The following is a 26,962-nucleotide window of genomic DNA, read 5'->3' as shown; positions in this document are numbered from 1 at the left end:
CAGTAGCCCTGTAGAAATAGTAGCCTAGTAGTAGTAGCCTTGACATAGCCTAGTATAGAAGCAGTAGTAGCCCCTTAGTAATACAAGCCTAGCAGTAACAGTAGTCATAATAGTAGTAGTAGGTCTACAGCAATAGTAACATAGTAATAATAATATTAGTAGTAGTAGTAGTAGTAGCAGGACTAAGAGTAGTAGTAGCCTAGTAACAGCAGTAGTGGTAGTAACTTAGTAATAACAGTAGTAGTAAACTATTGGTAATAGTAGTAGTAGCAGCCTAGTAGTCGAGGTAGTAATAATAGTAATATTGTTATTTTTGATGTCTGTTTTCTCCCGGCACTTTATTAGATTTTATTATTTAATTATTATATTACTTTATTAAATATGAATATGATTATTATAAGTTAATTAATAAATGTTTATTTTTTTTATTGGTTTCCTACTGTCTTGATAATATTTGTTCCTGTGCTTTATCACCAGTTAATGGTTTATTGACTGATCTATTGATTGACTAATTGATCTGTTCATTGTGAAATGGGGCATTTTTATAAAGTAAATTCTTAAAGTAAAACAAGTAGTACATTACAATAAAAATATTAATATTAATGTTAATTAATAATTCCTATCAATTTCAACATGATACAAATATGTTGCATCGTAGGTCAACGGTAGGACCCCCCTGAATGTAGCAAATTCAATGTCTTATTGTTTTCCAGTGTGTGCGAGTGTGTGCGCACCCGCATGCGAGTTCGTGCATGTGTGTGCATGTGGCGCAGACAGTGCGGGGGCCCGGCGAGGCACAGGGACAGATGCTGGAGTGCTGATTAGTGCGGGGTTAAGACCGTTAGAGTAAGCAGCAGAGTGCTGACATGGTGGCCTGAATACTAGCCCCTCCCCTCCCAAACTCGCTTACCGTATCTCACACCTCTCTCTCTCTCTCTCTCTCTATCTCTCTCCCACTTTCCCTCTCTCTCTCTCTCTCTCTCTCTCTCTCTCTCTCTCTATGTCTGGCATTCATACATACCCCTCTCACGCCCCACTTCCGCCATCTCTCTCTTTTTTTCTCTACAGTACCCTCTGCCGGGGAGCAACCGGAGGGGGTGGGTGGGTAGTGGGCAGCGACAGCACCACCAAGACACAGATTCAACAGGTCTGGTCTTGCTTCCTCTGGAAACACCACAAGCCCACTCATAAGCAGAAGATAGAAGGAGGGGTAGAGCGAGAAAGAGAGTGAGAGAGATAGAAAGAGAGAGAGAGCCTGTTGCTATAGTAACCTGAGCAGCATTGGTGCCAGTAGTGTAGAGGCTAATTCTGGGCTGGGCTAAACCTGCAGAGAGACAGAGAGAGGGAGAGGGAGAGAGACAGAGAGAGAGAGAGAGAGAGAGAGAGAGAGAGGAGGAACTGACCCCAGCCATCCCACAATGCATCGCATGACACGCTACTTACCAGCCGTGAGTCGATTTCTCCGTCTCCAGGCTGTTCGCAGCTCCGTTGCCGTCTAAAGGGAGTTGAGAGGAGAAGCGCAGAGGGAGGAAACGAGGCAAGCAGGTGAGGAACCACCATCGTTCACTGACTCTGTGCTGTTCTTTTGACTCGTCCATGTGGTCTCTAGATGTATCTCCAGCATGTTTCTGTGAGCATTCAGCTTCTGAACATTGAGCAAATGGTCCAAGGGTGCAGAAAGTTACTACGGTTACCGGTTACTGTTCTTGAGACTTGTGGTTGTGGTTGGAGATATGGTTGCCTTGCTTCATGGTTCATCATTGCCACACATTCATGTCGAAGCTCCTTGGATAAGGATGAAGGAGGCTCTTGGAAAAGTAGTTTGGCTCTCAGGTCAAGCAGGAGACCACATCTGGACACACTTCAGATGTTCCTTCAAACTTTTAACTGACTAGCTAACTCCCAGAGTTGCTGAGAAGGTGCTTAGTTGTAAATACGGAATCTGGGAGTCGTAGGAGGCGTAGGAGCAGGGTGGAGGGACAGTCTGCTGGTCATTATGTGGTTAATGCATTGACCTGCAACCTCGTGTCAACTCTATCAGCAGCTGTGATGAAACTCTTACTTAAGGCCATATCGGTCCTTTGGGTATTTCAGCGGGATATTGCGCATTGGCGTAAGCGGGCTCCCCAGCCCGCGGGACACTTTGTCATGTCACTGGTTTGTCAGAGTAACTGTGTGCAATGTCCAACGTCCTCCTCGCTGAAACTAGGTTATGAGCTGCTGTCAAGTGGAGCGACCCTGTTAATGCTCTAAAGAAATGGCCGAGGATTTCGCGCTCCCTCATTAGCCTTATTCTAATCTCTGCGCCGTTCTTATGTGATAATTGTGGCGGACGGGGACCGGCAACGAGGACGAGGGGGGCAGGTGCACTTCGACAATTCAGCAGCTGACCTCTCTGCATCCTGCCCTGGCTTCACCCTCTGCGGTGCGAATTCACAGCCAGGCTGCAGTTATTTGCAGTCCCTTGATAGCTCAGTAGCCCAGTACTCTCAGCAGAGCCTCCACGGCCAGGCCTGTGACGGAAGGGGTGAGTGGGTTCGAGCAGGCTGCCAGGCACGTAGCATTTATACGCCGTGGGTTGGGAGGAATCCCTCCAGCATATGTTTGCTACCCAATGCCGCGACCATAAACTGATGTTCGTACAGCATTGACCCAAAATAGCCTGCAGGCAGTGCCTTCTTTTATAATCCCCTAGATATTAGTTCTATTAGGCTTAGAAAACTGCATGCCGAAAGCAAATGTGGGATTGTGGGACATGCAGTTCACTAGCTGCAGCTACTGGAGTTAGCGTGAGCATGTTGTGTCGAGAGCAACTCGGCCCATTTGCATCGCTGTGTGGTCGTTTGGGGTCTAAAGCAAGCAACGGGCGAATTACCTACGACACTGAGCGGCGAGATGCTTGCTAGCATATTCGCTAGCTAAAAATGGCTACCCAACGAAACGAAGGATAGGTGACTACTAGCTAGTATAAGAGGGCAAAAAGTGACTAAGGCGCTATGATCCCACTATGATCAAAGGGTCGCTGGTTTACATCCCAGGTCATGCTGCTTGCCATCAGCAGCCAGAGCCTGAGAGAGCACAATCGGCCTTGCTCTCTCAGGGGTGGGTTGATGGCACGTCCTTCCCACACTCACTCCCAGGGTGACGTTGGTCCACACTGTCTGCGTCTGTTAGCTGTTGTATCGAAGCTGGGGAGCCACACTTTCCTCAATTTGTGGTTTTCCGCGGCTTTGCAAGCGCTCTGACGATATATGGCCGATGCTTAGACAGTTGCTAGTTCTCAGAAACCCTCATTGGAGGAGATTCGGTTCTTGAGGGAACCAAATTGCAATCTTCCTCAGCATCAAATAACCCCTTTGTCACCTTATTTTTAAGAGTGTCATATAAGATGGAGACACGGAAACTGACTCATGAAGGCGATGCTCCACTGGGGACCATAACCTGGAACAGGAATTGGTTGGAGCTGCTAAAAAATGGTCTTTGGGAAGCGTAAAAAAAAGGAAGCGAGGGAGAAGGGAAGGTGAGTCAGGGCGAGAAGTTATTGAAAAGTGATTGAGTGCCGAGCAGCGTGAGAGAAAGTGTCGGATTGGAGGGGGGTGGGGTGGGGTGGGGGGGGAGCAGGTGGTGCTGAGTAGGTTATGAAATTGGTGGGAGACTGACGAGAGATAGCAGATCCACTCAGCAGCCAATCAGCAGCAGAACAGAAGCGTGTTCCCTGCGGTCACCAGCAGCCCTCAGGGGGAGAGGCTGCAATCAGCAGGGGATGCTGGTCCACAGAGATGGAGAACTTCTGGCTAGGCTAGTGTAGTTTCTCCATCTCAGAACAGCTTACATTGTATGGACAAAAGTATTGGGACACCTGCTCATTCTTTGGTTAATTAGGTCTGCTTTTGTTGGCATATCTCTCTCTTCCACCCAGGGAAGAAGGCTGTGAGGATTTGATTGCATTCAGTGACAAGAGCTCATATATCCCCAGCTACCCAACTCATCCCAAAAGTACTGGATGGAGCGCCACCCATCATTCCAGAGAAACACAGTTCTTCCACTGCTCCACAGCTCAGTGCTGAGGGGCTTTATACCCTGGCATCATGTTAATCTGCTCCAGAGAGTCCTATTCTATTGGCAATACTTCTCTACTGGGACTAGACAAGCTGTGTGTGGCAATGGGTGCAACTTAAAGTAGCTGAATGCATCATTAGAAGGGGTGTCCACAAACATTTGGACATGAATTGGAGCTAAGACACACTGGTCTTTAGTATCCCTGTCCAAGCCTGTTATTTACCACCCTGTTATTTTACTTACAGGTTTAGGGCACCGCAATGGCTCACAGTGGCGTAGCCTAGTCTAGCCTAGCTTAGCCTAGCATAGCATTGAACACCGTAACAGTAACTCAGTCTTAGAGAAAGTGTTGCTGTCCGTTCGGAGTCCAGTCAGCATGGTGTGCGGTTAATTACCTAGCGGAGGTAATTGTAGTACGGTCTGAGAGGGTTAGCTTTTAGCCTAGCACCTGCTTGCTGCAACTGAAAGGAAGTCCAGCCTGGTGGTTCTTGGTCAATTACAGCTGAGAAGAGAACAGTAGCTGCCAATTACATTACTTGAGCTTCCAAGACGTCCACTAGCATCGCGCTATGAGCGATGACGGGAGTAAAAGGGCCATCTTACACATCCTCTTCTCATCGCTTAGACAGTTGTGCCACTCAGGAACCCCCATTGAAAGTTTCTTTAGGGCCTGGGATCAAAAAACCCTTTTTTGGCACCTTGGTTTTTAAGAGTGTGCTGATATTCCGAAGGTAGATGAATAGCGGACGGTCTGTGGCACTGTGAATGACCCTGGTACACCTCTCATGACGCATGGAGGGGAGGAAAGCCTCTCTGTAGGCTTCTGGATCCAAAAAAAAATAAAAATAAAAAAAGCTCAAAAGGGCTCCCTGGCAATTTCCAATTCAATGTCTGTATTCCCTGCAGAGGAAAGTATATACCTGCATCCCCCTCACAAAGAACGGGAGAGCAGAAACGGCATGATGTCTGCCTGGCTCAGAATTCAGATGGGTTTAGTGGTGTAGGCATCAGCTGAGTACACACAGGACCGTGGACAGAGCTTCCCAGAGGTATTAGATACTTTCACTTAAGCTAGAGTGGAGGTTTATTTTGCCAAATAACTGGATAATTTTGGGCTGTTTGAGTTTTTGTGGGGTCCCACAGACCCTCAAATAGTCTTGCAAAGAGATCGTTAAGGATCTAAAATGTCACCTGAGGATAGAAATGAGATGTTTGAGCATGAAGAACCTGATAATATTAGCAGCGCTCTTCAACCTTGCTTAGAGCTTAGAGCTACCTCTAATTACTTACTTATGAGCTCTGCTTTAAGTGGCTGGTTTACGGCACCGCGATGGCTCACAGTAGCATAGACTAGACTAGCCTAGCATAGCTTTGAACACCGTAACAGTCACTAACTCAGTAACTCGGTCTTAGTCTTAGTCTTATAGAAAGTGTTGCTGTCCTTTCTGAGTTCAAAGTAATTTCAGAGCATTTCTGTTGGTCCAATCGTCAGGAAATCTGCGATACAATGTAAAGAACACCTGCTGATTCGTATAATGATCAAAAGTGAAAAACAGAAAAAATGGAGTTTCAAGGTTTTTGCATGACAGCAACATTAGAGTGATACTGGTGAAGTCAGTGGGGATTCGGAGCTGTACGCACTGTACCTAATGATTACAAGCAGTGGAGCACAGTCATACTATGTGTATGTAAGTGTGTGTGAGTGTGTGTGTGTGTGTGTGTGTGTGAGAAAGAGGACAAGGCATGAGTCACTACAAATCAAACTCCATCATTCACTCCCCACCATTTCCGAGAGATCAGCCAGCACATGGTCAGTGGAACGCTATTCTCAGATGCTGTGCCAGAGCAGTGGTGACAAATATGAATGTAATTAACGGTAAATAGCATTTCTCCACCCAATCTGAAGGACCAGTCAGACGTTGAGATGAACGGGCTTTTGATATTTATGCTATTTTCTACCTCGAAAAACATCAAATCATGGAATTCATCCAATCAGAAATATTGCCTTCGACCGAATAGGGCTGTTTGGGCCCCCGCAGTAGTGACAGGCTCAGCTTTTCTAAGGAGGCTTTACGCTAGATGTTGGATGGAGCTCCACTGCTAAACCGCCCAACGCAGGTGGGGAGGGAGAAGGTTGCAGACCTCTAGCTGATGCCTGACATTGCTCATGATGACCTTAGGTTCAGTTTGGGCTAACATGCCTGTGTGGGACCTGTATGGTAGCCATTGGCCCCACATATGGATGCCCACCAGGGCCTATGACAGGTCCATTGCTTTGAGGGTTTGTCTGCATTCAGTGAGGTCAAGATATTGGACCTCATCTCACCCCCGACTCCACAAACGTATCTCAAAAGTACTGGATGGAGCTCCACCACCATCATGCCAGAGCATGCTCCACAGCAGCTCAATGCTGGGGGGCTTTACACCCCTCTACTAGCCCACGCCTGCCTTTAGTCCTATTCTATTCTGTTGGTCTTCTTCTCTACAGGGTCTAGACACGCTTTGTGAGCATTGTCAGCAATAGGTGCAACTTCAAGTAGCTGAAAGCATTCGTCGGAAGGGGTGTCCACAAATATTTGGACATATAGTGTGTATATGAAAGCCTATATGAAAGAACCCTTGGACAACTCAAGGTTACTTTGCTCAATATGTGCTGCCTAATCATGTGTCTCCAAGTGTCCAACGTCCTGGCCTGATGTTCTGATGCTTTTTAGAAGGAAGGAAAATGAAAAATAGACATTTTGCCAGTAGCTTCAGAACTTTCCATTGGCGTACAAGCATCCAGCAGGACAGGCCAGGCCTTTACTCCATGTCCAGCTGCCTGCATAGTGTGCAGTTAAAGTAGACTGAAATATGGGTTTTGATATCTGTAGCCAGGTTTCACCTTCTATCTCCCAAACAACCCCCACAAGCCCCTCCTCCCCACCATTCTCGTTTCCATTGGTGTTTTTTTATTCCTCTAAAACACATGTGCATGACCCTCCATGGTCATCACTCTGACCATCTGAGAAGAAGCCTCAGGTGGGCACATTTTCATTCCTCAAAAAACTCCTCCCCAGATTGTGAGGTTCTCGATGACTGGGTCAGAACATTGCCAGGACATCAGGCAGGTCTTGTTGGGTGTTCCCGGTATGCAGTGGTCAGCACCTACCAACAGCGCCCCAAGGAAGGACAACCAGTGAACCAGTGACAGACACATGGGTGACTGAACCCACCTGACTGAACTTACGGGACTACTCAAATGACCTGCTGCTAACTACTTAGTGCCAGACACCACAGGGCACCTTCAGAGGTCTTGTGAAGTCCAGGCCTCAATGGTTCAGAGCTGTATCAGGCGGAATAATAGGCAGGTGGTTTTAATGTTATGGCTGACCCATCGAGGCTTGGACTCCACGGGACTTCCGAAGGTGTCCTGTGGTATCTGGCACCAAGACGTCATTAGCATCAGTGAGCCTCGGGTGTCCGTGACCCAGTCGTCAGTTTACCAGCTGTCCTTTTTTTTGGAGCATTTTCGGTAGGTGCTGACCACTGCATTCCAGGAGCATCCAGCAAGACCTGCCCGATGTTTTGGAGATGTTCTGACCCAGTTGTCTAGCCACCACAGTTTGGTGTGACCTTTATTCGACATCAACGTAACCATATCGCCACAGTGACAGCATATGTAGGAGCAAGTACGATCAAATCAGGTCGCTGACCTCACGTCGGCGTGGGGTACGTGGATGATTTCCATGGTAACCGGGTAGGGTCAGATCTGTGACACAGTTCATTTTCATTTTAATTGCAACCAAAATTCCTTTCACAGGCAATGACTTGTGCTTGTCAGGCAAGGCAGACGAAACCGCCCTTTGTAAATGCACTTCACACACACATGCACACACACACACACACACACACACACACTCTCGCAAACACTTTGCACCCTTCCTAGACTAAGCATCCTTTTTTGGTCATGGGCAGTGTTGTGCCAGGCCCAAAAGCCAACTCCAAATTACGCTCCATACCACGAGCCTCGGAGCGTGGACTGTAAATATTTATGAAGGCTCAAGCTAAACATTCACACTCATTCCGACAAGGAGATCCATCATGGCAACTGTCAGAGTGCCCTCTCTCTCTCTCTCTCTCTCTCTCTCTCATTTGTTCTCTCTGTCTCTCTGTCTCTCTCTCTCTCTGTCGGTTTGATCCCACAAGCCCAGATGAAAAACATGACTCAGTAACCTACCTACCTAAGTCTGTTTGAGCTTTCATTGGGCTTTGAACATTACAGTGTGTATACAATACACGGACAAAAGTATTGGGACACCTACATATTACACCTACTGGAGCTTTTGTGATGTCCCGTTCTAAACCCAAAGGCATTAATATGGAGCTGGTCCCCCTTTAACAGCAGCAGATCTGGAGCTCGGCAGTCACTGAGTCATTGAGTCAGTGAGGCTGAAATCCAGTCAGCTCTGGTCTAGTACAAGTTGTAAAGGCAGACGGCATGGCTAGGCTGAATGGAACATCTAAATTTAAAGATTAAGAGATGTGTCCCAATACTTTTGTCTCATTTATCTCAACCTGTATCTTGCATGGATGAGATACGTATTCATGCAATCCTGCACGGTGTCAGACATGTCATGGTTTGAGCATTTCCAGACGGCAATGTCTAGAGTGTCCTCAGAATGGTGTAATAAAGAATACACGTCCTTCTTGATGAGACCGGTCAACCGGGGAATGGTCAGACTGGCTCGGTAAGGCTTCGATAGCCACTCTGTACAATTGTGCTGAGCAGACAAGCCTCTCTGAATGCACAGCAACATGTGTCGGATTCCACTTCTGTCAGCCAAGACCAGAAAGCTGAGGCTGCAGTGGTTCAGCACAGGCTCATCAACACTGGACAGGTAGTTGAAGGCTGGAGAAACATAGCCTGGACTGATGAAGCTCTATTAATTCTCTGGCGCATGGATGGTACACTCCAACACTATGACTAGTCAAAGCTGAGTCGAGATGAAGTCCAGGCCAATTGCAAGCGAGCCCAGGTCAAGATTGATACTCCAAAAATATCTAGTGCTTCCAAATTCATTTTAGAATTTCTTGGACTTAAATGAGCAACACCCCTGCAGATTCACTCGGGACAGCAGAACTGACCCAGTATACAAACTCTGGAGTTCTTAAAATTAATAAAATGAATATCCTATAAGGCAGCCAGGTTACGTTGCGTTGAGACCAGAGACTCAATTTAATGGGACCAATGTTTTTGGACAGTGTTTTCGACAGTGGCAAAATCTCATTCCAACTGTGAAGCATGTTGGAGGGAGTTTCATAAGACAAGGCTGCTTTTGCTGCCTCGGGGCCTGGGCAGCCTGGTCGAGACAGAGTATAAATACTGTAGAGTCCAAGACAAGTCACGCATCTCAAGCAAGTCTTACAGCAGGTCTGAGTTTTACAGCAGGAGTCTCCTTACACCTGAACTGCTGGTCATTTAAGTCAGAATATAAAATATTCTGAATATTAACAGTCTTGGAAATCAATGAACATGCTAAGTTTTCTGTGCGGTATATTTACTGGCCAAATAGCTTAAACAATCAAGGTTATTAATGGAAAAAATAACTGGAGGTGTATTAGTCAGTAACTACAGGGACTTACTGGTGGGGCTATTCTTTGGCAACTGAAGCTTGTAGTAACACTTTCGGCCAGCTGGCTGGACATAGGTTTTTTAAACAGGACCGGTTAGAGAAAATGTCCGCAAGCCAAGGTCTGGAACATCGTAATGTGGTTGGGTTGGGTTATGATTCACTGCCATATCCTGTATGTTAAAGTAGCCTAGCTGTTATATCAGCAGTTTATGTAAGTAACTACTGGGGTGCTCATGAAAGGTCCCCCCACTCTCCATTCAAAAAACATTGCTATTAATCTCACATTTACCCAGGACCTCCTAGATGTTCCACAATCATACCAGACAATGTTTAGCTGAATGTTTGGAAAACACCTAACACTCTATAGTCTCTCCAAATCATGTTTCGTTTGAGGCATAGCTCAAAAAGTTGGGCCATGCAACATGACAATGATCCAAAATACAGGCACAAGTATTTCAATTGTACAAATTATTGCTCTACAAGTTTCCTGGGCCACTAAACCTGTACTATAAAATCTAGAAAGACTAAAAAAAACAATGCATCTGGATCCATCCCCGGACTTTGGCTCACCTGTTAGTGACCTCTAGTCTTGGATAAAAATGGGAGGGCAACTGAAGCTAGGTGTCCTGGTCCATTCAGCTAGGATTTCACCTTCGTTACCATATAAAGAAGTACAAGTTGGAGTACCTGGTCTGTTCAAGTACCTGGAGAGTGTGTAAGACTGGAAATGGTTACATCAGCATAGACATCCATCAGGCCACAGTCATGTAGCATTGCAAATTATTTATACCTGAAAGAGTGGGCCTTCTACAAAGATCAGTCCAAGAGCATGTCACAACTGAATAAGAACCCTGAGAAGGCTCAGAAGCCTAAGACGATTCATGGCATAAAAGACCAACTGAGCCAAAGAGGTGCTCATGGGAGGTCCCCACACAGGAAAGCATTGCTCTCCACACAAATAAATACTGCTATTCATCTCACAATTACACAGGACCACCTAGATGTTACACAATACTATCAGACTCTCAGTTGAATGTTTGGAGAACACTAAACACTTCATAGTCTCCCCAAACCCTCATCCCAACTGTGAAGCATGGTGGAGGAAGTTTCATGGTATTGGGCTGCTTATGTTGCCTCTGGGCCTGGGCAGCCTGGTCGAGACCTTCTGAAAATTTGTTAAGTTTCAAGTTGTATGAGGAAGACATACTATGGCAGACCACCAGATAATTTTCCTTTGTTGTCTAGTTCAATAGGTTGGGTCATGCAACATGACAATGATCCAAAATACAGGAATGAATCAATAACAGATGTTCGCTGTTTTAGAATGACCAAATACCCCCTAACCACTGGTCAGGAATGAACAGCAGTCCATATTTTTCAACCGTTGCCACACTCAGCAGCAGAGAAAATGGTAGCTTGCTCTTACAGCCGTCAACACTAAGGCAGAGAAGTCCGCCAGAAGATAACGTACAAGTGAATACCCTATGGGAAAGTAGCCTGGAGAGAACGACCACACACTGATTGTAAGTAAGTGGAGAAAGACAAGCACAGTATGCAGGTAGATGGTGCCAGGAGGCAATGGGAAAGGTGCAGGTTTTACTCATCAAAGTTTCACTGACAAACCATAAGGCACGCCCTAAAGCTCACCGAATTGACTTCCACAATCCTGGTGGCCATCAGCTAGAGACTAAACGCTACCACTGCTCAGACTCACATCCCAGACTTGTTTACTACTTCATTGTTTAATAGTTATCTGCACTCAAAACATTAAGTACATTCTTTGGAAAACTTGGAGCTTTGGAAGCAACTAGTAAGAAGTAAGTAATGAAATTCTACCCATTGATTAAGTCAAGTTTACCCAGTTTTACCCATCATGTCATGAAATTCTATTCAAATATAGATTTCAAAGTGCAACACCCTTGATTTCGAAAGAAACAATGAATAAGCATGTGTCCAAATACTTTTGTTAATGTAAAAGTTTGAAGATAAAAGCTATTTTATGTCCAACAGCAGGCTGGTAATTAGTTACTAATCAATATTTGAGTTCACCATAATTAGGCTCAATTATCCGAACCAGAAAGTCCAATACGAATAACGTCAGAGAAAAATCAGCCTGCAACAATATTATTTAAAAAAAAATAATAATAATAAATGGTGGCTCATGGCAACCTGCAGCACTGAAGCTAATAAATAAAATGTGGGTATATAAATGATATCATTAATTGAGTTCCGCGGCATCTTGTCGTAAACATCACAGTGATTTATGGGCTAATATAATCTCTAAGGTGAGACTGGATACCCAGTAATACCCAGCATTATCACTGTGCTCCAAAAGCCAATAAAGAGTCAAAGAAAATATCAAGGGCATTTACAAATCGCAAATGCTGCAAAGACTCAAGGCTGTGTAATCAACATCGGGATCACTGAGGACGGCGGCGGTTTCCGTCTCGTTCCTCATTAAGGGCTGTGGATTTCGAGTTACACTGCGACGTTCAGTCAGTTCTTCTGGAAAACATCATTAGGGCTCATGATAGAAGCGGCTGATTACTGTACGAGATGAAGCGACGCTTTCTTCTAGCATATTGTCTTTGTAGCTAGAAGACACGGTGGATATCTGCATACCTCAGACGATGCATCCTTTCTCTTCCTCTTTCAATCCCACTTCATATCAGCATAATTAGGCGCCTTCTAAAACCCACTGTTCACCGGGCCACGCTACGCCCAAAGCCTTACGAAGCTGGACGAACTCGGCAGAAATCCCCCTCAACATTATGAGCAATTCCAGCAGCTCAGCTTTGGTCAACCTAGGTACATTTTCCTGATTGAATTTCTGCAAGATTTGCTTGGAGCTTCCATTCACAGTGCAACCATGCTGCAGAGGTGTTGCTGTAGCTGATGACACACTTTTCTAGAACCCGATGAGAGCGATAGCCTAAAAGAGGCACTTTTGCTGCCGTAAAGAACCGTGATCCTCAAATGATTAAAGAACCTTTACATCAAAAGAATGTTTTTTGGGTCTTCTTTATGGATGCTTCTTCAATGAATTAACTCAAAGAACCATTTGTAGCACCTTTATTGTATGGGGTGGGGCATCTGTCTAAGCGTTGGTTCTATAATTGGAAGATAGGTCTATGGTTTGGGCCATAAAAGAACCAGTACGAAACCTGCCTCTGTTTTCGGTTTCCATCAATTGATTGATTAGTATTTGGCACACAGCCAGTAGCATGTCTAGAACGTAGCATGTAGTATTTGGCCTTCAGTTCTGCTTGTGAAGTCCCAACTTACCAGTGTTTAACTAAAAATACATGCAGGAAGCAAAATTCTGATTGGACAGATTTCAGTTTGAGGGATTCAGAAAAATAACTCCAAATAAAACGTAATAACGGAAAAGTACTGTTCTATTATATATATACATTTATAAAAGTATAATTCTATTGAATATAAATAAACTAATGGGGTGGTGCAGCTGTCTAAGTGCTGGCTCTATGACTGGGAGACAGGCATTCAGTCGAAACTGGGAATCCAGGGGAAAGCTTGCTCTACTTCTGCACTGAAAGCTCAATGAAGTCGGTCTGAGACATGCTTGGTTTGGGAGAAGGGGGCGGGGCTACCAAATGAGTAGACGAGTCTGGCTCCGCCTGTGTTTGCAGACCTGGTTGGCTTAATTTCTATAGAACGGAAATGGCGTCCATGTTTTATACAGTCGCTGGTATAAACTAATAGGGTGGTGCAGCTGTCTAAGCGTCTGCACTGTAACGGGGGTTTGGGGGGGGGGGGGGTCCGGTCATTCGGTTGAGTAGCATTTGCGCCAGATCGCTCATATGCTTGTCCAACCTTGCAACAGTTGCTAGCAAACACACTTGTGGGCGGAGCTTGACTAGCTCGGCCTCACACACACGATCAGCAGGGCTAATGAGGCTGGCTGTCTTAGGGCAGTGACGAAACGTCCAGTATTTTTTTTCCTCTGACCAACAGCTCAGTGTTTCCATGTTCCACTTTTCACCTCTCTCTCTCTTTTTCTCTCTCGCGTGCTCTCTCTCTTCCTGGTGGGGCGGTAAAGGGGCGGGGCTGTTCGCTGTGAGTGGCGGGAGGGACTCAGACGCAGAGCCACAGGCACGAGAGAGTGTGTATGTGTGTGTGTGTATGCGCGTGTGTGTCTCTGACAGAGGGAGCGACTGCGCGGTAGAGCGAGAGCGAGATCGAGAGCGAGAGAGAGAGAGCATGTGTGTATGGGAGAGTAGAGGCGGGCTCCAGACGGGGAAAATGCTCGGAGTGTGACAACACACACCGCCAGACGCTGCTGGTCAGAACAATGAGCCTCTCAGCTCCGGCCACTCTGCCCATACCGTCCGCCTGCGTCTGAACGCACGCTCACACACACACACACACACACACACACACACAAATACACACACACACACACATATGCCGGCAAGCTCGCAAACACACACCCGCCGCTTAATGATGAGAGGTAAGACTGCCTTTTTAAATACTAGTACAGTGTGTGTAACTGTATGTGTGTGTGTGTGTGTAACTGTGTGTGTGTGTCTCTCAGTGGTCGGAGGGACACTTTTGGGGTCCGACACACCATGTGCGCATGTATATGGATCATCTGCACTCATGCTGTCATACATTCATTCAGTGAGACCACCAGACTGTGTGTGTCTGTGTGGGAGTATGTGTGTTGTGTGTGTGTGTGTATGTGTGTGTGTATGTGTGTGATGTTCTGGTGGTGGTGGGGGGGTGGACGGAGTGGACGGAGGGGAAAACACTCACACTCACCGGTGGGATGGGGTATGGTCATTGGCACGTTTCGCATAGGCAGCCCATACACTACACACACACACACACACACACACACACACACACATGCAGATGCTGAGCTGAAGTTTTCACAGCTCTGCGGAGGCAGTCTATGCTTCACACACACACACACACACACGCTCTGAAAGGTGAAGCGCTTGCCCACCGCGGATAAATTACGCGTGACATGTTTAGCTGGGCTGCCTTATATGGCGCACGCTCTACAGAGAGAGAGAGAGAGCTAGAGAGAGAGAGAGAGAGAGAGAGACAGGCAGACAGACAGACAGACAGACAGAGAGGCAGTGAAGGGAGTGTGAAGCTTTCTCAGCTGCAGTCAGTGGAGTCGGTACTGGAGCAAAGTAAGTAAATTCTGTTCTGTGTGTATTTTAGTGTGTGTGTGTGTGTGTGTGTGTGTGTGTGTGTGTGTGTGTGTGTGGTTGCGCATATGCCGTCCTGCAGTAGCTCTGCTTTCAGTGTCGTCAGCGCAGAACAGTTCGGGCAAGCGATCTGCTCGCAATGTGCCCGACAAAGAACAGCCAACTTTACTGCTGTCTGGCTGTATTATCTAACTGCATTAAAGGGCCCATACCCCACCTTTTTCACACGCTTTTCTCATAGCTCTGTTACCCCCCCTGAGCTCCACGTCTGATCAGGATCTGGGTCTGTGTGCCTGAACGGACCTCAATCTTCAGATCCTGACTGTTTTCCAACCTCTGTTTAACCTTTAAAAATAATCAGCACTGTACCTTTAAGACAGCGCCGTGTTCCGATTGGCTGCTCGGCCTTGCGCCTCATTCCGAAAGCAGGCCAAGCTGAGACAGAAGACTTCTGACCTTAACCCGAAGGGCGGGACTGAACCTGGGAAGGTTGGCGAGCCAGGTATACTGTATGTGGCGTGTTGCATTTTGTGACATCACAAAAACTGAGGCGTGGTCTACCGCTGTCTAGCCATCTAACTGCATTAAAGGGCCCATACACTATATTTTCCTTGCGCTGTTTCTCGTGGATCTGCTACTCCCCTGAGCCCCACTTACAAGATGCATAAGGATTATTGGACCAGAATCGGTTCTAGTTCTTTAGATCCTAATCGTCTCAAACCTCTATTGGAAAAACTTTTCAGCACTGTACCTTTAAGACGGCGCCGTGTTCCGATTGGCTGTTCGGCCTTGCGCCTCATTCCAAAAGCAAGCCTAGCTGACATAGAAGACTGCGGACTGAGGGATGGGACTGAACCACTGGAGGTGTTGCGATTTGTGTGTTGGATTTTGTGACATCACAAAAACAAGGACTACTGCCGTCAAGCCGTCTAACTGCATTAAAGGGCCCATACGCTACCTTTTGTTTATGCGCTTTTTCATACACCTGTTGTTATTTGGATCTGCTACCCCCCTTGAGCTGCACCTAGGAGATGTGCATAGGTTTATGTGCCAAAACGGTCCTAATTCTTTAGATCCTCACCATTTCCCAACCTTATGTAACCTTAAAATAAACAGAACTGTACCTTTAAGACAGTGCTGTGTTCTGATTGGCTGCATATATAGATATATAGTTTTCCAGGCACAGAAGAGTCTGAGGAAAAACTGTCTAGAAATGGGAATTCTACTGATTAGCATGCATTTTTCAGTGTCTTGCTTATGACTCTCGTCCATTGTTTCTCCCTCCCCCATCCACCCCCACCCCCCTACACCCTTCTCTACATATATGTGGGCATAATGGCAAGACTTGGGGTGTTTACATTGGAGCTGCCCTCCAGGAAATGATTAAACCCCTAAGCTACTCCTGCTGCCTACACCAGCATGGCTGACAAGTGTGTATGTGTGTGTGTGTGTGTGTGTGTGTGTGTGTGTGTGTGTGTGTGTGTGTCTCAGTGGGCGAGGAGAGGAGGTGGTTTGGTGTGAATTCTGCACCGGGCATCATATGTCTTGCACTTGCCTGATGAAGATTATATGATAGCTGATGATAGCTTTGACCCCCTTAAACTGCTGGCTTACCGTTCAGTTATTAATGGTAATAACATGGTAATTACTATTAATTATTGGCTCACTATTATAAAAGTAGTATGGGAGGCTCCTCATGTGGGACATTTAGACCTGCTACAGGCCTTAATTTACTTTTTTTTGCAGCAATTAAGCATAAACAACAACGGCAGCCTAATAGCCTGCTGAATTCAGTTATTAATAGTGTAATAGCTGCAATAATAAATGTTATAAGTAACTTATTAAGCATTTATAAAGGCTTATTAACATGTTATAACACTTTTGAGCTGAAACAACATCTCAGTCAACCGTTATTTTTAACTGAAAAAGCTGCATTATGAATGTGTATGCACATTTAGGTTAGGCTAACAAAAGCTGCCAAGGTAAAATTGATATAGAATAAATAGACAAAAGTATTGGGACACTTGTTTTTTAATTGTTTCTTCTGAAATTAAGGGTATTTCAAAAAGAGCTTCACCTGCTTTTATTGGAGTAACTGTCTCTACTGTCCATAGAGGAAGGCTTTTGGAGTAGTACTGCTGTGAGAATTTGATTGCATCTAGCGACAAGAGTGTACAGGATGTAAGTGAGGTCAGGATGTTGGGTGATCACCACCCCACCTCATCACCCAAATTCTTCCTAAAAGAATTAGATGGAGCACGATCCATCATTCCAGAGAACACAGTTCTTCCACTGCTCCACAGCTAATACTGGGGGGCAATTATACCCTTCTACTAGCCCACGCCTGGCATTAGGCAGCAAGTGCCAATAGGTTGATGTCTGTGTACTTCAGTGGGTCCTATTCTATTGGCTGTACTTCTCTGCAGGGACTAGACAAGCTGTGTGTGTGTGCGCACATCTGTAACAGCAATGAGTGAGCACTTTAAAGTAGCTGAATGCATCCATTAGAAGGGGTGTCCACAAACATATGGACATATGGACATGTGTGTATGTAAATCACGTCATTTGGATTGGCTTGGACTGGATGCTGGTATCTGTGATGATGTTTGGGCCTGCAGTGGTGCTGCTCGTTGTTTATAGGGGTCAGTGGTGTCAGAGGTGACACCTGTCTCGTAAACCTGGACCCGCCTCCGTCATTAGCGCAGCATCTCCAGAGTGGAGAAGCTGCTGAGAATGAGGCGCGACGGCGAATGCAGATCATTCCTCTTCTGCTGGCTCTGTGAGGATCCTGCAGCTCGCGCTTTTGTGTTGAGAATGCAGAACAGGCTGTCTACCATTCGCCATTACAACTGTAGGTCTCTCGCTCTCACTACATGCCTCTCTCTCTCTCTCACCTTTTTCTCTCTCATCTGCTTCTCTCTGGTTTTTTTCTGCTTACCTCTCTCGCACTCTCATTTCTCTCATCCTTTCTCATTCCTTTTACATTCTCTCTCTTTCTGTTTCTTTCGTTTTCACTTTCTCATTTCACTCTCTCGCTTCTCTCTCTCGCACTGTTTCTCTTGTTCCTAGCTTTCTCTCTTTCTTTCTCTTTCATTCCTCTCGCGCATCTTTTTTGTCTCTCATTTCTCTCTTTTTCTTTCTCTTGTTTTTTCTCATTCTTTCTCGATTATTTCTCTCTCACACACATTCTCTCTCTTTTTCTGTCTCTCTGCTCTCGCGCACATCCTCTCTGTCTCTCACTCATTTCCTGGTTTCTCCTCTTTTTTTTTTCTCATTCTCACTTATTTCTCACTCTCTCTCTCTCTCTCTCTCTCTCTCTCTGTCTCTCTGCCGTTCTCATTTCTCTGTTTATCTCTTTCTTGCTGGTTACTCTCGCGCACTTTCTTTTACTGTCTGTCTCATTTCTGTTTCTCTCTCTTTCTTTTTTGTACTTCTCTCTCGCGTGTTTACACTCTCTTTTATCTTTCTCACTTTCCTCTTGTTCCTCTCGCGCTCTTTTTGTCTTTTTCTATCTTTCTCATTTCTCATCTCTCTTATTCTTTCTCTTCAAGGACATGATCAGTGTCTGGTCTGGACGAACAGAAAGAAGAGTCAAAGTGTGTCTCCTGACTGACTGTCGAAATGTGTGTGTGTGTGTGTGTGCGTTTGAAGTAAGATAAATCACCTGCCCGTCTTTTCATGTTGTCGCCTCTCCTGTTAGAAGCCGGGCGTTTTGCCTCTTCAGCAAAGAGGAGAGTTCATACCGGAATGCAGATGAGAGAGCAAGCGGGCGAGCGAGAGAGAGAGAGAGAGAGAGATGGGCTCATTAGAGTGTGAGGGTTAAATGGCTGCTGTGCGGGTGGCACGTGGAGTCTGTAATTTGGGGAGATTACGGTGTCAGGGCGGCATTCCGACACACACACACACATACACACAAACACACATACAGAGAGCAGCCTACTCTGCCAAAGTCCTGGCAGATGACATCACCTGCAAGCTCAGAAAGTATTTGTTTGTTTGTTTGTTTGTTTGTTTATTTACCTGGTTACACTGCTATTAACACTTAACAGGTTAAGGCTGCTATACTGAGCTAGGCTAGCTTAGCCACACCTGTCTGCTCGCTAAAGCCTCGACCTGCAAGGCTAGCGGGTTTAATCCACCTATTTAATGACCCTATTAGCACCATGCTGCCTAATGCCAGGCCTGGGCTGGGGGAGATTTAAAGCCTCTCTTGAATGATGATGGTACTTTTGGGACGCCCTGACCTCACTAACGCTCTTGTTGCAATTAAATGCAATCAAATCCTCACAGCAATGCTCCTCCAATATCTAGTAGAAAGCCTTTTTCCCGTTTGTACAGTTTGTAGAGACAGTTACTCCAGCAAAGGCAGGATAAGTCTTTTTTAAATACCCTTGATTTGAAGAAATAAAACACATGAGCAGGTGTCCCAATACTTTTGTCCATTTATTTTATATATGTCATATAGTGTAGAGTGTAGAGAAGTCCTCTTTAAACCGGAATTCCTGGATTTTCTGGGTTTCTGGATCTCTGAACCTATTGATCATAATGGAGAATAAATAGGACTGCTGTCCCTCTCAGTCCACCAAAACAGCTCTGACCAGTCAACGTCTGGACTCCGAAAGGCCCCTGAAGGTGTCCTTGGGTTTCTTTTGGTCCTTTAAGTTGTGAGGTGGGACCTCCATGAGCATCAATAAGCCTTTTGGTGGCTACTAACCAATTCATACTGGGAACACCCCACAAGACCTGCATGATGTTTTGGAGATCTGGAGTTCTGACCCATTCAGTTGTCCAGGCATCACAATTTGGATCTTGGCAACTATCTCGCCCCTTCGGTCTTCTCCTGCTTTGTGGGCTTCGATTAGGTTAAGGTTCAGAGTGCTAGGCAGCTGCTCAGAGGAGCCCATGGCTGCTGATTGTTGGGACTTTAGGGGTCACTCTGTGCTCAAGCCTTAATTCATACTACCGGGTATCAGATCAGGGCTGTGGTATCGCCCAGCCCTGGGCTTCTCTACAGCTCAGGTTCTCTTTGCCTTTCTGGAAGTTTCTCTCGCAGATCAGGACACTGAATCAATAAGATAAAGTGCCTACATGCTAAAAGGTCTCTACACCTCCCCCCCATCACACCCCCATCACCACCATCACCACCACCCCCCATCCCCGCCCTCCCGGCTCGGAGTAAAGGCTAGCGTAGCACATTTCACATGAGCTGCATCATCAGTACGCTTCTCCCCGGTGACACACTGGAGTCAGTGTGCAGCCTCGGCCTTCCATTCCGCTTATGAGTGGAGCCTTTGTCCACGTTTGGACACACACACACACACAGATACACACACACACACACACACACACACTCACACACTCACTTACATACATGCAAGGCCAGAAATGTAGACAACACACAAATGCAATCTCACACACTCCTCCTCACAGCCAGTCTGGCTTTTGTATGAGGAGATGAGCTCCTGCTCTGTGTGCCGAGCCTGCAGTCGTTAATGTTTACAGTGTGTGTGTGTGTGTGTGTGTGTGTGTCCCATCGGGTGGGTGGGTCTTGTGACTTGCACTGCATGTGAAACCGTGCCATGTACTGCACCGTAGGTGACCTAGAGAGAGATGGAGAAAGAGGTGAAGAGAGACTCAGAAAGCGAGAGAGAGAGAGAGTGTTCGAGAGAGAGAGAGAGAGAGAGAGAGAGAGTGTTCGAGAGAGAGAGAGAGAAAGAGAAAGAGAGAGAGAAAGAGAGCGCTGGGTAAACAGAATAAAGGAGCACAAGAGAAAATAAGAGAGAAATATAAAGAGACAAAGAAAGACTGAGAAACACTAAGTGTAAAAGGGAGCGAGAGTGCGCGAGAGGGGGAAACGATTCTTTAAACTGATCTAAAAAAGAGAGCGCACGAGAGAGAGCAAGAACAACAGAAAGAAGTGAACTGACAGAAGAGACTGCGAAGAGATAAGATGAGAGTGAAAGCAGAAAGAGAAAGCCTGAGAAGCAAAGCGCGAGAGGTGAGAGAGAGCGCAATACCCTGAACTGATCTGAAAAAGAGAGAAAGCAAGAAAGAGAGATGAACTGAGGACAAAAAGTGAGACAGAAAGAGGAGGAGAAAGCTTGAGAAACACAAAATGTGAAAGTGCGAGAGGGGGGATGCGATAGCCTGAACTGATGTGAAAAGAAAAAACAGAGAAAGAGAGAAAGAAAGTGCTGAACTAACAGAAACGAGGACTGAGAGAGAAAAGGGAGAAAACAAAGTGTGAGAGGGCGCGAGAGGGAGAGAGAAATCAGAGAAAGCTGAGAAATCAGAGAGAGAGAGCTTGAGAGAGAACTGTTTTGACAGAAAAAAGGATGGGGAGTGCAAATGAGAGAGAATGAGAAAGACTGAGAAGCGCAAAGCGCGAGACGGCACGCGAGAGGGGAAGCAATATTCCAAACGGATCTGAAAGAGAAAGAGCAAGAAAGAGAGCTGAGCTGACAGAAGAGCTGGCGGAGTGAGAACGAGAAGGACAGAGAAACACAAAGCGCGAGAGGTTTGCGAGAGAAGCAATAAACCCTGAACTGATCTGAAAAAAGGAAAGAGAGAGAGAGGGGGAACAAGAAAGAAAGCTGAATTGACTAGAAGGGAGGGTGGAGAGAGAAAATGAGAGACAAAGGAGAAAGAGAAAGGCTGGAAATCGCGACGCGCGAGAGGGGGCGAGAGAGGGGGAAGCAATACCCTGGACTGGTCTAAAAAAAAAAAAGGAGGCCTAGAGAGAGAAACATTAAAATACTGTTTTCTGGCTCGTACTGTATAGCACATTACCCTCTATCTCGCGCTCTCTCTCGCGCTCTCTCTCGCCACTCTCGCGCTCATCAGAAGTGAGTAAGACAGAGAGACAGCCTGGACTGAAAGAGCATTCATTAGCTGTATTAAAAATAGCCCCTTCAGTCAGGATGGCTGATCAGATGGCCATTAGCATGCTGTTAATATGCGCGGGGTTGTTGGGAATTCGTTAATACCCTCCGTCATTTTTCAGAAGCTGCACATGTACGCGGCATATGATGAAAGGCCGGGCTTAGCGCCTGTTTATGCTCAGGGACGCTTCATCAGCTCCGTTTGTCCACACAAATCGGACACGTTAAAATGATGATGGGCTCAGCGTGTTTGCGCTCGAGTGTCCAAACTAGGAAAGGACGCGGTAGCCTGAGCACCACAGCTGGAAACCCAGAGCTGCACACGCCAGAGCTGACACGGCATATGAACACTGGACAGGGCTACTCTCGCGCTAATGGGGTACGATCTGCGCTGTTTATGCCGGGATGAGAAAGGTCACTTAGACCATATATAACCAAGAGCTTCATTAAAGCTTTATTAAATAAAGCTGCAACCAGGCCAGATACACATCCACTGTACGGACAAAAGTATTGGGACACCTGCTTATTCATTGTTTCTTTAAGAGTTTCCCCTCTTTTGTTAGAGGAACGGTCTCTACTGTCTAGAGAAGGCAGCTTTCTACTAGATTTTGGAGAAGCATTGCTGTGAGGATTTGATTGCATTCAGCAACAAGAGTGTTCATTAGTAAGGTCAGGATGTTGGTCAAGATGACCACCACCACCACCTCACCTCGGCATCCACAACTCAACCCAAAAGTCTTGGATGGAGCACCCACCATCATTCCAGAGGACACATGTAGTTGCACTGCTCCACAGCTAAATGCTGCGGGGGATGCATACCCCTCTAACCCAATAGGCTCACCATATTTGACCACCTTATCTGCGCCAGATAGTCCTATTCTATTGGCAGTACTTCTCTATTTGGATTAGACAAGCTGTGTGTGTGTGTGTGTGTGTGTGTGTGTGTGTGTGTGTATCTCTGCAATGGGTGCCACTTAAAGTAGCATTAAAGTATTAAAGTATGCATTCACTGGAAGGGGTGTCCACAAACATTTGGACACATAGTTTATGTTTTATTGGCCCTGAACTGAGATGGCCTGAATCTGCTCAACCAATCATTGCTGCTTCCTGAACTTGCATGGTGTCAACCAAGCTGATCAGACGGTGGGGTCACAACACCTACGCAGGGCGTGGAACATGGGTGGAACGTGGGCTCGGTGGGTTCCAGGTGGGTTCCAGGTGGGGTTGTACATGTGTTTTCACAGGGACCCAGCTGGGATTCCCCATCATTACAGCCCTCGCTAATCTCACATGGGTCCCATCTAGGTCCTGCATGCAAACTGTGTACAACCCAGATGGGGCCCATGTTGAACCTTTCCTGGTCCCATTACTGAGCCTAGTGGGAATCCATATGTGGGGCCAATGTGGAGCCCAAGGACAGCACTTTCTGGTTCCAAGCTGGGCTACTTATACAGGCCCCGCATGGACATGTTAGCTGGGTAAAGCTTTCTGACTACGGTCAAGAACATTACATTGGACTCCCATCAGGCTTTTTACAGACTGTTACAAAGCCCATCTTGACCCCACGGGATGCTAGCCCATCAAGGCACTAGCAGAAATTAGCATTCTCACAGAGCTGTCTCTGGGCTAGGCCCAAACTGAAGGCCTAGCCCAGCCGTAGCCGAGTTTACCTGTGCGTGCTGGACATGACAATTGAGAACCAGTATGTAATATTTGGCCTGTGCAAATAGTGTTAGATAAACTCCCAACCTAGCGTACTGCTAATCGCTAACATTCACTGTATCTATGCACAGGACGAGCCCTACACACTCCACTAGTTACGCTTAATAAGCGGGTAAGAAATGACTGATCTGGAGTCAGTGGTTAATAGTGATCATGCGGAGGCGGAGGTGAAGAGGTTGCAGATCAGGCCAAAGAGGCCAATCACTCAGGCGCACACACACACACACACACACACACACACTGCCACACTCAATTAGCCATTTTGCTGCAACCACTAAATAAGCATTCTCACTTACACATCATTAGAGCAGACTGCCCTCTCAGTGTGTGAGCACAGCTCATATTGTCCACTGAGCACTCAACACACACACACACACACCACAGGTGCATCGCACACAAGACAAGGACAATGAAAAAGAAACACACAATCACACAACATTACACTGCTGCGTATCACCATATACATCATTATACACACATTCACTACATGTCCAAATGTTTGTGGACACCTCTTCTAATTTAAGATGTACCACTGCACTGCATTTTTTCAACTTTTTGCTAACAGTGTTCCCCAACCTGCTCATTAGAGACCGCTGATAGTATGTATCCCAGGTTCCAACATCCCCAAACTATCCAATCAGGAAACACTGGGCAGCTTAGTGAGCTAGAAACATGGATGGGGACGGTCTGCGGGTCAGCGAGCTAGGCTAGGCCGGGAACCACTAGATTAGAAGATGCTGCTAACCTGTTTAGCGGACCGTCGGAAGAGCAGGCATTCCTATACGAGCTACATGACCTCTGTGATAAACATTACAAAAGCCATTAGATTTGATATTCATAGGCCTGGCTATCTCAGCAGACTTTTTCTACCTTCTCCGCATAACCAAGCGCAAAATTCCGATGAGCGCAGCGGAAAGAAGATGGAAGCGGAGATGTAAGAACAAATATCCATTTTCATGGACAAGGATTGCCTTCCTAATGGAATTTCTTGTGCAGCCAGTGAGACGGAGCTATATTTTAGCTGGCTCTTGTGCTTTTGCTGCCGCTCTAAAGCCTTTGTTCCTCAAGTAACGGAAAGAGGCGGCCGCTCACGATTGAGGACTGCCGCAATTCAGACTTCTTACGCTAACCAATCTGAACGGGATCATTTCAGACTCTATAAACATGTTCATATTCATTTCACACGTCTGATACGGCGGCCACCCCAAGAACAACCGAACCCTTAGCTAAGCAAAGCTAAGCTAAGCTAAGCTAAGCTAAGCTAAGCTAAGCTAAGAAAAGCTAAGCTAAGCTAAGAAATGCAAAGGTCAACAACAGTACTGGGTTTGTGTATTTTTCAGCCTTGTTTTCCTGAATATACAAACTTAGGCCACATTTCTGGCCATTTTCACATTGGGCCATTTTCACGGGACGGTCAGGAAGTGGACCCAGTGAGTGGACCTTATAAGGACAGGTCTTAAAAGTGGTTTGTGGGTGTTTTTTGTGCACTGTGGGAGGACAGTTGTCCCCAGCTGGATTCCTTTACCTTTACACCTTACCACTGCGCCACCAACCAGCACAGGTAATGACTGGAATTGCACCCCTTAGAATAATGAAATGAAAAAAGGCGGGAAAACCAAACAAAGGGGGCGGCAACATGGTGTAGCTCAGACTAAGGACTTTCCTGTCCTCTTTCTTTCACCTCGTACCTCTGCGTACTGTACCGGTCACCCCTCTACAAAGGCGTGACAACCAGGTGTGTCTTGTCCAGGGAATTGAAGTACCCTTGGGGAACAGGGCCTCGCCGCCGTCGCCCTCTGCTGGTAGACGGCAGCATAGACTGACCCTTTAAATGGACATACCGGTAAAAGCTGTAGACTGGAACCAGGAAAGTGAACACAGCCTCTGTAGCTGCAGTTACTACGTCACAAGTCAGGCCTGTGCAAAAGTTTGGACCTAGGTTTGTTTGTGCACTAGCCACAAGTATCAATTTATTAGTTAGTTTGACGCAGCCACTTAGGGCCACAATGCCACCAGGGGGCCCCCAGGAGCACCAAGATATCATGATAAAAATATGTATATTTTAAAAATAACATTGAATAATAATTTGTTTAATTAATTTATTTTCATAGTTGACACACCAATACTTGGTCCATCATGTTGGATATTGTTGTTGGATGCTGCCATTGTTATGCAAATGCAGATAATGCTAATGATGGTGGGTATGTTACACACACAGTGTGTATCCTATGGAAGGATGAAGCATCTGGTGCTGAGGTGTCGGTATGGTGGGCCCCAAATGAAAGTCTTCTTAGGGCCCCATAAAGGCTTGGGCCGACTCTGCTGGGCAGTAAAGCAGTTGATGACCTCGAATGTGGTCCGAGCGATTGGACTACAATGCAGCCATGAGAAGCACTGTACCCTGTTCACACCTGTAGTTTGTGCTGGTCACTTATGATCGGACCACCCAGGAGGAATGTCAATGCCAGGTCTGAGCAGGGCCTAGATGTTCTGTAGCACCACTCTTGACTCGGCTGAACTTACCAAGTCACCTAGTCAGCATATGCATATATTCAACCAGCTGTCTCATATGGTCTGACAGCGACAGTGAAAAGCATAGCAACCAACAAGACAACTCTTTTTTACTGTTTAAGCCCCTAGCCACGCCCCTTTTCTGCTTTCTCTGGCTGAAATTCTGCATTGAAATAAGACATGGATCCATTCCTAGCTCCATTTTTCTTTTTTTGCTTTGTTACTTTGGCTGAACCTTCAATGCCAGATTAAAGAACATTGTGGCCTCCCTGAGTTGGCAGGGGCAGCGTAATTTTGTGAAAGGCCACTCTGCATAGACCACACGATGGACTTCCTGATGCTTCACATGTAGGAGTAGAGGCCTCCAGCTTTGGGTTTAGCTTCTTTTAACTCTAGGATTGGATGAAATCACGTCCTAAAAATGATCGCAGTGGATTGTGGAAGCTCATTTTAGGAGACTTATGAAGAAGGATGGAGATGGACTGCTAAGCAGAACTTTGGAGGTCTTCTATAACACATGGCATTAAGGTGGCACAGCTGAACTGTGGTCATCGCTGTTCGCTGGCATTGATGCATTGAGTTGAGTCTTTGCACCAAGCATGGAAAGATATGGTGTTTGTTTGAACATCACCAAGGCAGTGTGCTTCACGACTCTGGCTGAGATGGATGGTGAGCGATGGGGAGTAAAAGAAAGAGAGAGAGAAAGAGAGAGAGAGAGAGAGAAAGAGAGAGAGAAGGGAAATTGAAGAATGGTCATAAAGCCGTAGCTGGAATGCAAACAGCCTGGTCTGCCAAGAGTGTGCCTGTGTAAAGCAGCGGGCTTTTCTCCTCCCTCTCCTTCCTTTTCTCTCTCTTCTCTCCTTCGTCCCTCCTCTTTCATTTCATCCTCGTTCCCTTTGTCTTCTGTACTTCTCCCCTTCTCTTCTCCCCTTTTTCGAGATGTAGGTGTATGGTCCCTCTACCGTAATTTTTACATTTGTTGTTTTAAGAAAAG

General features: G+C 46.2%; 1 protein-coding gene across 8 annotated transcripts in view; it reads left to right on the top strand.

The window, feature by feature from the left end:
- Window positions 1-1,215: 1,215 nt before the first annotated feature.
- LOC140545530 (muscleblind-like protein 1) overlaps window positions 1,216-26,962 on the top strand; it is a 129,049-nt gene continuing 103,302 nt past the window's right edge. For 3 of the 8 annotated variants that reach the window (XM_072668323.1, XM_072668318.1, XM_072668315.1), the window contains exon 1: window positions 13,862-14,145. The gene's annotated coding sequence lies outside the window, so the exon portion shown is untranslated. Of the gene's footprint in view, window positions 1,546-13,860; window positions 14,146-14,747; window positions 14,837-26,962 lie in introns of those variants that run through there. The other 5 variants (XM_072668320.1, XM_072668319.1, XM_072668316.1 and 2 more) reach the window with 4 other exon arrangements.

The sequence above is a fragment of the Salminus brasiliensis genome, chromosome 23 (genome assembly GCF_030463535.1).
Source record: "Salminus brasiliensis chromosome 23, fSalBra1.hap2, whole genome shotgun sequence".
Taxonomy (NCBI): Eukaryota; Metazoa; Chordata; class Actinopteri; order Characiformes; family Bryconidae; genus Salminus; species Salminus brasiliensis.
The sequence above is the reverse complement of the archived record's forward strand: the minus strand, read 5'-3'. Positions and strand labels throughout refer to the sequence as shown.